Genomic DNA, 13,216 nt, shown 5'->3' with positions numbered 1-13,216 from the left:
TATTACCCTGATTTGACTCAGGTACTGATTCACAGCTGAGTCGACTGGTGTCCGACATCCAATCACGATAACAAATTCCTCTGCCCCCAGCGAGATTTGAACCGCGACCTTCCGCTACGACAGCCCAGCGACAGACAAAGCATCAAACCTTTTTGAAAATAGATTCTAACTGAGGCGCAAAAATTATGCAAAATAAATTAGGTCAGGTCAGATGGCTAACGGATCATTGTTATATTTCCACAAAAATTTTGACTTTGATCAATGGCTTTGTAAGGGCACTACGGAATCAGGCACAGCCTAGATTTGCTACTTCAAGCAATTGGCCTTAATGAAAGAACAACACCAAGACAAAATTACGATTGAGTATTTGCATATATCAAATCCGCGTCAACCAATCTAATCCTAAATCTTTCAGCCCAATCTGCCTAACATCGTTCGTACTCAAAACGGTGGAGAAGGTCATAGACAACTATATTAGAACTAACGTTCTAAAGCGTAATCCCCTACATCGCTGTCAACACGCTTACCGGGCAGGACGGTCAACTGAAACTGCTCTGTATCAGCTGACAGAGGTACTACGGGACACTATAGAAACAAAAGAAATTACACTGTGTGCGTTTTTGGATATCGAAGGAGCATTCGACAATACTTCGCACATAGAGATACAGGATGCCCTGAGCCGCAAACGAGTGGGAAACACCCTAACTCTGGATGGGCAAAATGCTAGAAAGCAGACAAATAGAGGTACAAATAGGTACAAATTCTATTAACACGAACACCACTCAAGGCTGTCCACAGGGTGGAGTACTATCGCCGCTGATGTGGAGTATGGTAGTGGATGAACTCCTGGACGTGTTAACAAATACTGGAATACAAGTCCAGGGCTACGCGGACGACATTGTTTTAATCTGTAGGGGCAAATATGAAGATACCCTATGTGATAGATAGATAGATAGATTACTAGTGCCTGGTGCAGGGAGGTGGGACTGCGGATCAACCCAGCCAAAACCACCATAGTACCATTCACTAGGAGGCGTAAGCTGGATCACCTGAAAGCCACGAGGGCTCTGATGACTTGCAATAGCAGGAAAAAAAATGGGGTTGCAGCCCGAAGATACTACTTTGGATATATACTGCAATAGTAAGGCAATGATTACCTATGGAGCGGTAATCTGGGCAGAAAGAACCCAACTCAGCCCACAAGCCAGGGAATTACATAAGCTCCAAAGGCTGGCTTGCGTGTGTATCAGTGGGACAATGACGATATGTCCAACGGCATCCCTGGTGGTCCTTCTGGGATTAACCCCTCTCCATCTGCACATACAGATGCAGGCAAGGAGATCAATATTCAGGATGGCCAGTAGTATGAGTGAGGCGGGGAGCTGCCTAAATCGAAGGAAGATTGATATCCTTTCTAGGCGGTATCCCGAATTACTGATACCGAGGGACAACATGACAACGAGGTTTCACTTCGATAAGAGGTTTGAAACACGTTGGAGTAAGAAGGCAAACTGGGAGAGCGTGGCTGCGACATACGGCTTAAACCAGCAACTGATTTCTTGGTACACTGACGGATCCCTCACAGCAGAGGGAGCGGGTGCCGGTGTCATTGGTCCAAGGAAAATGTAATTTGAGCCAATGGCCAAGTACACCAGTATATTCCAGGCGGAAATATACGCCATAGACACATGTGCCTCCTTTAATCTGCAAAGGAACTACAAGGGGCAGAACACAGCTATTCTCACCGATAGCCATGGCTATGAATCTAAGAAATGAAGAGGAACTGTTGAAGGAATTATACTGGTCGGGCCGACCAGGGATGGAGCAGCCCAGGGTGCTTATTGGGGGATACGAACCCATACGCACAAAGGATTGCTTATACCTCACCAAAAAGAATCTCCGAATCATAGTGGGAATTCTCACTGGCCATTGTCGGCTGAACTATCACCTAGGGAAGCTAGTTATATCTACGGACACTGCCTGTAGGTTTTGTGAGGAGAAGGACGAAACCTCTATACACGTCCTGGGACAGTGTCCGGCACTGGTGCAAAGTAGGTCGAGACATCTGGGAGAACACTTAATACCAGAGGCAAAGCTGAAACTTCTGGAAGTGGGGAACATACTAAAGTTCCTAACGGTTAGAGGCCTGCTTGAGTTACTATGATCAATAGGTACACTATAACCAGTAAAAGGAGCATAATAGTTCTTCAAGGACGCGATGCGACTTTCCCTTAACAGAATAATAATAATAATCTAATCCTTGAAACTGTAACTTTAAAATTTTCAATAGCTTCCTTGCCACCACAGAAATCTGCCCAAAACGCCTTTCCATCAATCCAACTTGACTGAATTTCAATTGAAAATTACCTTCTTCAACCATTTTCCAAGGAAAAGGCTTCAAAATAAAATGAAAATTTAAAACTGACTCCCTTGAGATATCGAATTCAGGCCATCCTTAAAATTCATCTATTCACCTCCACATTGCGTTGCTCACTACGTACTTAATTGAATTCCGTGAAATCCGTGAATAAGTTAATAGATACAATTTGCTTATTCTATCTTGTTTTGAAACGCATGCATTTTAAATATTCCAAATCGGAGTTTGTATATATTTTTGGTGCTGTTCGTTGTTGTGCTTTTCATGTTCTCGTCTTCTTCATGGATTCGGGAAGTAGCAAAGCATTAAAGCCTTTTATCTCCTGCCAAAGATACCTCCCGGTAGTATCGTTTTCATAAAAAATATTCTTGGAAGATTTTCAATGTGAAAACAATATTGCCGAAGGTATTGAATGATAAGATATCGAACGGGTATAAGATGGAGATTGTGATGTGTGCTGTGAAAAAGTCCTTGAAAATCTTACGTGAAAGATTGAATCTGCCCTAATTTTCTATCGAGCCTAAAGAAAAAACTCCCAATTAATGGAAAATTTAGTAATTTTTCCTCAATATCCTGAACAACTCTATTTTGAAAGAGTCCTTTTCGATCCCCGCGGAAAACCTAACTAGCTTAAACCTCCTCTGAGTATGAAAATCAGTTACAACTCTTCTTCCTGCACCCATTTCTCCATTTCTTTCCAAGGACACACTGTATCTAATGCAATGCATAACTTTCATCCTATTTCCCTACTATAATCCTTATAGAATTTCCTTGGATTTTCCTAAAACGTAACATTCAACAGAAGCGTATTTGACGTCCTTCACTCTTCATTTTTTCATCGGAATTCTATCTATACCATCTTCGATTTCACTTCCTATACCTCGATCCTGTCTACCTCAAAGATTATCAGGAAGTATTTTGTCTTAGCCTCCTTCGAAGTTTCCCCCACTCTCTTCACCCATTCGCCACCCCACAAATCTCCTCCTCCTGCCTAGGGTACAGTGAATGTGCATCTGTAAAAGGGGTTAAAAACAGAAGGAAGCAAGTACCAGAGGGAGAAAGGATCCGCACGAAAAACAAGAGAAAACGCAGAAATACATAAAATAAAAACAAGGAACAGATGAAATCTTTTCTTTTTTATTTAATATGTGTAATAAGAGCAACGACGACGATGAGGGTGAATTTTAATGAAGCATGAAATAAAAGCAGATTCTAGCAATTTTGGGGTTTGTGCTGTTACTTGTCTATGTAGGTTTCTTGGCAAAGGATTCAGTCTGGAGTGAAAGGATAATGAAAGGGAAATGAGGAGGTCTGTGTGCAACATCGATTGGGCGGAGATGGAATAGAAAATTCTTAAGGACGACTATTTGTCTTACAACTTTAAATATTGTAGTTGAGGATAGGGAAATTGTTTTGAATGCGGGAGCAAGTTGAGGTGATCTGAGTATTTGTTAAAAACACACTTTTGCTGCTTGAGATGAATATATGCGAGGGGATTGTTATGGGTTATTAAGGATACGTAAGGGCAATTTGCAGTCGTCACATTCCCGGCCAAATTTGAGGGGCGAACATGCCTATCCTTGTAGTTCAAGTTGTTCAAGAAATAACCTCACCCTTTCTACGGAACAAAAACAAGAATATTTAAATTATACTAACGTAACTACGAAACAGTCTCTTTACTCGCATAGGACCGCCGAGAAACATTTCCATAGCATTTTGGAAAGGGTTTTTCACTTCCATGTCTTGAGTTCTTTTGGAAGAGTTCTGTCCGAAGACTATCCACATTTGATCCTCTACCCGTTACTACCAACCTTAATCTTAGTCTCTCCACCAACTAGGTCTACTGAGAGAATCAAATGTATTTAATTAAAAAGTTCAGTTTCAACTTCAACAGAAGTGAATTTATTTGTTAATCTCAGCGATAGGTTACGCTGAAAAATGTCACCCTAGTCCATTCTCTCTCACCAACATGCTAGGATATATGGTATACATGAGGGATTGACGATACTAAACACGTATATGTACTAAGCTGTGAGGACCATGTCCATGACCGCAAATGCCTCTCCTCAAATTCGTTGTTCGGCTAACCCACTCAGTAATTTTCGATCTACGCTCTCTCCAAAGTCAGAGTGCTCAGTATCTCTCATATTTGGCAATCAAAGTGGAACACAGCAGCCGTATATGTGGTTTCCCGCCACCACCACTCTGCTAAGTTCCTCCTACCGGTATTCTACTATTTCCTGAAAAGCGTCTCCTTCGCAAAAACAAAGCACGGATTGGCTCATATGTGTTGTTATTATTCTATTACGAAAAGTTGCACTGCGTCCTTAAAGAGCTATTTTGCATTTACTGATTATAGTGTACTTAGTAACCTTAGTATGTCAGACAAGCCTATAACCCTCAGGAATCGTCACCGATCCTTAACGGACCGCTTATGAGACGAAGAGTGGCGTCCAAGAGATACCCGAGCAAGTAGCTCTGACCCCCTAGGTGGCATAATACCTGCGTCCTAGGTAGTAACCTCGAGAAAGCTTCTCGGTGAAGAGCGAACTGCTAATGACCGATACACGCCGGGACACACTGGGAGTCCTCGGAGCCGCCGGCAACTCCTTGTCGACGTCGGTGTAAGCCTGGCTCTGCCAAGATGGTAGTCGTGGCATGTATCGTGTATCCCCTTCGTTGCCCCGAGCGAGCGCTGATCCGTCCGGGAGTTCCGGAATCAGCTAATCGTAGGTTAGGTCTCAGGGAACTGGGCTAGGGGCTTTGTCCCCGAGGGAAAACCCGTTCCTGACTATTGTGGCCCGCTCCCTTGCACACGATTCGCTGGTAAACAACTTAAATGGAGAATAAAAACAAACCAAACGAGCAGTTAGTAGAAATGGATACTGAGTTGGCTGCGTTTATTCGCAGCACGAAAATGCGCCGTTCGCCCTAGCCAAATCAGTCAAAAGGAAACTCCACAACGCAATAAACAAGAGCAAAGCTGTCTGCTGATAAAATCTGATCGACGAGGTCAATGGAAACCTGTGGGGTCTCCGGAAAAATCGGGGCACTGCAGAAACCCTGTTCACTTAAGGCCGACCAGATGGACCGTATTGTAAGGGCACTATTCCCTGCGCACCCCGTATGGAATGATGAGGTCGGCGCGGAGAGTGCAAAGGACTCTCTACTTTTCTCTTTAAAAAAGTTGAAACCGGCAGTCCTCTCTATGAAAAACAAGAAGGCGCCTGGACTCGATGGTATTCCAACAGAGGTATGCAAACTGGTGTGCGTAAATGCTTTCATCTACCCTACCCCAAAAAAATGAGTTTATAACCGTTGGAAGTTTTAATATATTCCCTACTTCCAAGTATTTCAACTTTTCATATGGTGTTCAGTATTCTCCCAAGTGCCTCTGCCAACCTTTCACAAGTGCCGAACACTATCCCGGAACGTGTGTAAACTGCTTCATTACTGATAGGCTCGTCTAGTATAGCTCCCTTACCCGTTCCTCTCCATTTCTTAATGTCATGGCCATGAATCCGTTTCCAATTCCACAGAAGGGTACAGGCCCGTACATAGACCCCTACCCCCTTCTTGGCCGGTTTGTCCGCTGCCTCATTGCGTTCCAACCCAACATTGCCTGGAACCCAGAGTATCCAGACCTTATTTTGCGAGCCAAGCGTGTTCAGTCTCTCAAGGCATTCCCATATCAGTTTAGAATTCACCGGGTTGGACCTAAATGGCTTGATCGCCGCTTGGCTATCAGTCAAAATGGCAATGTAGTTCCTTTGAAGGTTAAAGGAGGCACATTTATCTATGGCGTATATTTCCGACTGAAATATGCTAGTATACTTACCCAAAGGTACCAAGTACATTTTCCTCGCACCTGCTCCCTCTACTGTGAGGGATTTGTCAGTATTCCAGTTGCTGGTTTAAAACGTAAGTCACAGCCATGCACTCCCAGTTTGCTTGTTACTCTAACCTGTTTAAAACTTCTTATCGAAGTGAAACCTCGTTGTCTTGCTTTTCCTTGGTATCAATAATTCGGGTTACCCCCTAAACAGAAAATCAATTTTCCTTCGATTTAGGCAACTCTGCGTCTCAATGATACTCGCGACCATCCTGAAGATTGCTCTCCTTGCCTACATCATAATTTCCAGATAATTAACCTCTGCTTCTCGACTCATCTCCATGCCATGTAACCTTATGGCTCCCAGGTGATCAAGCTTAAATTTCCTAGTGAATGATACTATGGTCGTTTTGGCTGGATTGATACGTAGCCCTACCTTCCTGCACTAGGCACTAGTGACCCTTAATTCAGTTTGGATTCTATCACGTAGGGTATCTTCATATTTGCCTCTACAGATTAAAATAATGTTTGTCGGCATAACCCTGAATCTGTACTCCAGTATTTGTTAGGTCGCCCTGGATTTCATCTACCAAAATACTCCACATAGGCGGTGATAGGACCGCACCCTGTGGACAACCTTGAGTAGTATTCATGACAATACAATTTGTACCTATCGGTACTGCTATTTGCCTACTCTCCAACATTCTGCCCATCCCAAACCCCAGCGAATTAGGGCACCTTGCATCTCCGCGTGCGATGTGTTATAGAATGCTCCTTCAATATCCAAAGCACTCAGTTTCTTTTGTTTCTATGGCATCTCATAATACATCCGTCAGTTCATACAGAGCAGTTTCGGTTGACCGTTCTGCCCGGTAAGCGTGTACGCATTAGAATGTTAGTTGTAATATAGTTGTCTATGATCGTCTGCACCGTCTTAAGTTCGAACGAAGTCAAACAGATTGGTCTGAAAGATTAGAAGAGGCCCTAAGATAATTTCTAGTCATCTCTGGATTAGTGCTGGGAAGATGCCATCTACTTCGGGTGATTTCAATGGTTTAAAAGTCCTCTGCCTACCCTAGCTTCTGAGCATAACTTGTTTGCAAGTTTCCAGTTCTCCTTTCCTCCCTTTTCGTTCGCTATTGGGGTGTTAGGCAAAATGTTGTCGCCAGCTGCCGTGGGGTAGGGCTCCGGGAAATGAGTTCTAAATTCTTCATTCTCGGTAAATGCCACACCTTCCTTCTTCAAACAAGTAGAAGATATTGCCCAGTCTTAAGCAAAACCTTTGTATAACCTGGATGCTTCTGTGGTTTGTTCGATCCCTTCACAGAATTCCCTGAAGCTGTTCTCTTTGACTTCTCTGATCGCATTCCTATACGCAGTCAGTACATTTTTGTAGCTCGGCCTATCTCCGGTTTGTTTTACCCGGTTAAAGAGTTTTCGTACCACTGTTCTCATTCTAGCTAAGTTCCTCTAAGTTCACGAGGGTTATCCGTTGATGACCTACCTGTCTTAGCCGAACCTGAGATTTTCCTTGCTCTTAATATCATCGTCCCTTTGTATGTGAGCCATGTTACTGCTCAGGTGCGTTGCATAGGAATCCCAATCCATTCTCCTGGAATTCCTTATTATTGTTTTTATTTCGGAGTTGCACTCAATGTCGAATTTGATTTTTCTGCGATCCGACATAAAGGGCTCATCCGACACCCTCCAAGTCCTGACCAGCCCGTTCAGCAGAGTATTCCCTAGAGTTATGTCTAATAACCCTTGTTAAGTGCTGGTTACGAATGTTTATGTGTTTCCTATTTTATATATTTCTAACTTATCATTAAGAATAAATTCAAATAGGGTACTCACCTCTTCGATTGGTGACACTGCTTCCCCAAACTTCGTGATGGACATTGGCAACGCAGCCGGAAAGGAGTGGTAACGCCCTCCTTTCACAGTACATCACCAGCCTAATGACAAGCTCCAGTGGGATCGGGATGTCATCTTCTAGGAAGTAGTCCAATGCGACGACTGCCTCTCGAGTCCTCCCCCGGCTTTCAGTGAGATATTTAAGAATGTTACAAGCTCTTGGTTTTTCGCAAGAGAGTCCCTAATTACCTGCATACTTCCTCCTTGCATACCACGAATCTCCTTCTGAGCTACTACCATCGCTAGGAGTCTACCCCTGCTCTCCACCTTACTCTCCATAATCGTATCCTCCATCGCATAGTCCACCAGTATGGGACCTGAAGAATACAAGTTTCACAGTTCAACCTTTGAACATCTGCCTGACGATAAGTTCTTCGATAATTTCTTGCTCCTCTTGAGCGAAGATACGCTCGAGAAACGTTTTTGGCAGTATGGCCAGACGAATTCCCGCTGACTGCACTAGCATAGCTAATGACGGGTTTCCTGATTCATGTCTTCACTTAGATTCAGGTTTTTTTGTTTGGGAGCGTTCCCCTCCGCTGTTCCCCACTTGTTTGGTCCCGATAGTGACCTGGGTCTATCCTGAGCCTTCTTAAGGAGCTCTTCTGGTTTTAGGCCGTCCTTTGGATAACGCTGGTACCATTTATCACCTGTACCACTGAGGCCTGTCTCCTTTCTTACGTCTGATATATTGATCTCAGACTTGCTTTTGCTTGCCCCTGCTTTTTGAGCAGTGTTCTTTGTTGGTTGAAATCCTCGCAGTATGCCAAAGTTGACCTTGGATCCATTGCTTGACCTCCTGCAATCAACATTTTGTTAATAATAGCGCCACCTCGTACACTCGTACACTCACTAACGGCCTTGGCAGGCGAAGGGCTTGGCTCCTGGAAAGCCACATATCACCCTCGAAGGGGACAGCTCGCTCTCAAATAGAAACAGGTTGGCGCAGGGAGCTATATCCCGCGTCAGTATATTCTTCGCTATATGCCCAGGGCACTCCTTGTATGCAGTTTTACTGCTAATTTCTGAAGTTCGATAAGGTTGAACTACGTTTCCAATCCGTTTCCATCCACGTTCTTGCCAGCTAGCTCTTCTATCCACCTCTTGCCCCGATTTGCTTTAAGAATTTGTACGCGGTTGCAACCTTGGATCCGTTAAGCCATAACATAAACAGCCATAACATAAATTTCGTTTCCGAAACGGTCACCCTTCTCTAAATGTCTAATGTAATGATCCCCTCCTGCCGCATCCTCCTCCGGTATTTCCTTTTCTTAGGTACCAACTTTCTTAAGACTTTCGCGTACCTTTCTCAGGCACTACGACTATGTGTATTTCGGAAGCAGTTTGAGCCATTTTTCTCACATATTCCACTTTCATGGCAGTTAAGTCCTTCTCTCTCTTCAGAGTTGGTTCTTCTATTGGTTCGTACAGATCGCCAAATATCACAATTTATTCACAAGAGACACTGTTTGGGACAGATTTGAGTTCCATTGAATTAAACGTGGCTAAACTGGAGCAAACGGGAGCGGAGGACATATGCACCTCCCCAGCTTTCATGGTCCACGACCGAGCAGTTTCACCAGAAGGATTACCGTATTTAACGTCGTACTGGTTGTTAGGCTTCGATGACCATGTAAAGCATACGCTTTGGGACAGCTCGGCAATCAAGGAAAGAGGTGAGTTTCTCATTGACCCTATTCACAACCGATGTGTAACAGAGGCAGAACACCAACTTTCCATTTCCCCAGCTTAGATAGGAATGGGGATATGGGATCACAGCCCAAGTTAGCCACGTTGGCACGACGGACGAACTAGAGTCAAAGTCGAGGCGAGCAAACAGGTTTTCACCAACTGTAACAGGCATAGATACCGGCATCCAAAAAATACAAAGACTTCTTGAAAAGGTATAAGGTGGCCACTAAGCCTACCAAGAAATGGTCCTGGCTGGACTACTGTCACAATATAGACAGCATCAACGAATTCGCAATATCCAATAAGATTCTGGTCAAGAAACACAGGAGACCAAAATTTCATAAAAAATGTTGGGTTCCTCGACGGAATCTTCAGGTGAGACCCTGAAGCTGCTAGTCGAGAGGCACTTCCTCATCAGCGAGGAGGACGGTGAATTAGAGCCTTTCCGAGGTGGTATCGAGGATAAAATCAGCAGAACTATAAAAAGCTTCTCCATATATAAATCAACAGAAATAACAAGAATATGTTGTGCCGTCGCTTGTAAAGATTTGCCAGAGCTGCCTTCTTTTCAGATACGGACCACACTCTTAAAGACGCGTTGACGTGATTTTCGTAACAAAGGGGGACAGGTGCGACAATGAGTGTGAAAAGAACCACCAGTTAGCTTCGCCTCTTTCCTATCGAGCGGTCATGGAGAGGATGTTCTTCTCAGTCACCGCAGATCTATCTGAAAGGCAAATCCACAAAGCCGCTCTGCACGGTCGCTGCAGTAAAAGCAATATACTTTAACAGCTTTCTAAGTATAGTGGGAACATCTAACGACGTTAGTACCGCTATTCCAGAATAGAATTTAAGAGATATCTGTAATAAGAACCAGGATAATCCAGGCTGTATTATGAAAGGTAGCAGCGGCCAGAGAGACGTCATGGGTGATGCCGATGATTTAGTTGATAGTTATGGACGAAATACTACGCATATAGCGGTCATCCAGTAAACCATGTGAAGTAGGTTTCTTAGTCAGCCAAAAAATGAAATAAGCGAACGGCTATGCACTCTGCGCTTGCGAGGCAAGTTTAGAAATATAAGCCTCATTAACTTTCACGCCCCTACAGAGGAGACTGCAGAGTCGGGGAAGGATAGCTTCTACGAGGCAGTAGAACGAACCCTCGAAGCCTGTCCCAGATATGAGATCAAAATCATACTTGAGGATTTTAACAGCCAAGTAGGGAAGGAGCCCTTATTCAGGCGATACGTTGGCTCCCATACACGAAAAAACAAATGATAACGGACTGCGGATTATTCAATTAGCAGGGTCACACGAAATGGTTGTTGGAAGTACCTGGTTTGCGCGGAAAGCGGTCCACAAACATACATGGGCCTCTCCAGACGGAACCGCTTTCAACCAAATTGACCACGTGTTAATCGAACGCCGCCACCTCTCAGCCTTTATGAATGTCAGAACATATAGGGGGCCAATATAGACTCGGATCACTATCTCGTTGGCATGGTGTTCCGAGCTCGAATAACAAATACCACCTAGAATCCCCTATGATAATCAGGTGAGAGTGAACACTGAAGCCATCCACAACACAATCCTCCGCGACACCTGTAAGAGGGAAATGGATGCCGCAATAACCGCAGTCAACAGAGGACCTGAAGATGACGCATCAACAAATGATCTTTACAATCACCTGAAGAACGTTATCATGGATGCGGCCACAAGCATACTTGGCCCCAGCCGCAAAAGGAGTCGGAACGGCTGGTTTGACGATGAATGTAAGCTAGCAACGGAACGGAAGAATACCGTATACCGAGTAATGTTGCATTCTCAAAGAACGCGGGCACGCGCAGAGACTTATCACGATCTCCGTCGAGCGGAGAAGCGACTTCACAGATGCAAAAAGAAAGCCCGGGAGAACCAACAAGTGTGTGAACAAGAAGAGTACAGGGAGCAACTGCACCAGGCGCGGAAGTTTTACCAACAAGCCAGCAGGATGAAGCCTGAAGGAGAAACAGTCTGTGCAATTCACCGGCTAAAAAATCATAAGTCGCCAGGAGCCGATGGAATTACAGCCGAATTGGTTAAATATGGAGGCGACCAGTTACACCAAGTGGTTCATCAACTTGTGCTCAAGGTGTGGGACAGAATCAATGCCTGACGATGGCAACGAGGTATTATCTGTCTCATACATAAAAAGGGAGATATCACACAGTGCAGCAATTATAGAGATATCACGTTGCTGAGTACCATCTATAAGATATTCTCCACTATCTTACTAGGCCGGATAGCCCCATACGCCCAGAACATCATTGGCCCATACCAAAGAGGCTTCACTCCAGGCAAATCAGCAACAGATCAGATTTTCTCTATGCGGCAAGCGATGGAAAAATTGTTGGAATATGAACAACAGTTGCACCATCTGTTCATCGACTTTAAAGCCGCCTATGATAGCATAGCCAGGGTAAAACTGTACACGGCCATGAGAGAATTCGGTATCCCGACGAAATTAATAAGACTGACTAGGCTGACCCTGACCAATGTGCGAGGTCAGATAAAAGCAGCAGGATCACTCTCAAGACCATTCGACATCAACAACGGTCTACGACAAGGGACTGCCCTATCATTCGCCCTCTTTAACCTGGCCCTCGAGAAAGTGATCCGTGATGCTGAGGTAAATGCAAGAGGTACGATCCTCTTCAAGTCCACCCGACTACTGGCCTATGCTGACGATATCGACATCATGGGAAGAACCTCCCGAAACGTACAAACTGCCTTCATCCAAATTGAGCAGGCGGTCATTAGGGCGAGATCTTGGGCTGCACATCAATGAAAGCAAGACAAAATATATGGTGGTAACGTCAGCACCGAAGACGAATCAACCAACAACATCAAACCGCACTGGTCAAACACGAAGAAGAATAAGGATAGGAGAATACAACTTTGAGACCGTTGACAATTTCTCCTATCTAGAGTCGAAAATCACAACCGATAACAACTTCTTCTTTTTCTTCAGCCTTTGTCCCGTTCACAAGCGGGGTCGGCTCGTCGTGATCGGCTTCGCCGTTTGGCTCTATCGAATGCCTGATCTGGGTGCAATCTCGAGGCTTTCAAATCCCCGTCCAGCGCATCAAGCCACCGTTGCTTAGGTCTGCCTTTTGGTCGTTTACCATCGACTTCGATGTTCAGACCAATCTTTGCAAGTGAATTCTCGTTTGCACGAATTGCGTGACCATACCATCGAAGACGCCTCTCTCATAACTTTTCCACGATCGGTCCAACCCCATAACGATCGCGGATATCCTCATTTCGGATGTGATCTAAACGTGTGACGCCACTAGTCCAACGTAGCATCTTCGTCTCCATTGCCGCGAGACGCCGTTCATTGTCTTTTATGGTCGGC

This window comes from Hermetia illucens, chromosome 3, assembly GCF_905115235.1.
Source record: "Hermetia illucens chromosome 3, iHerIll2.2.curated.20191125, whole genome shotgun sequence".
NCBI classification, from domain to species: Eukaryota; Metazoa; Arthropoda; class Insecta; order Diptera; family Stratiomyidae; genus Hermetia; species Hermetia illucens.
This window is presented reverse-complemented; position numbering follows the sequence as displayed.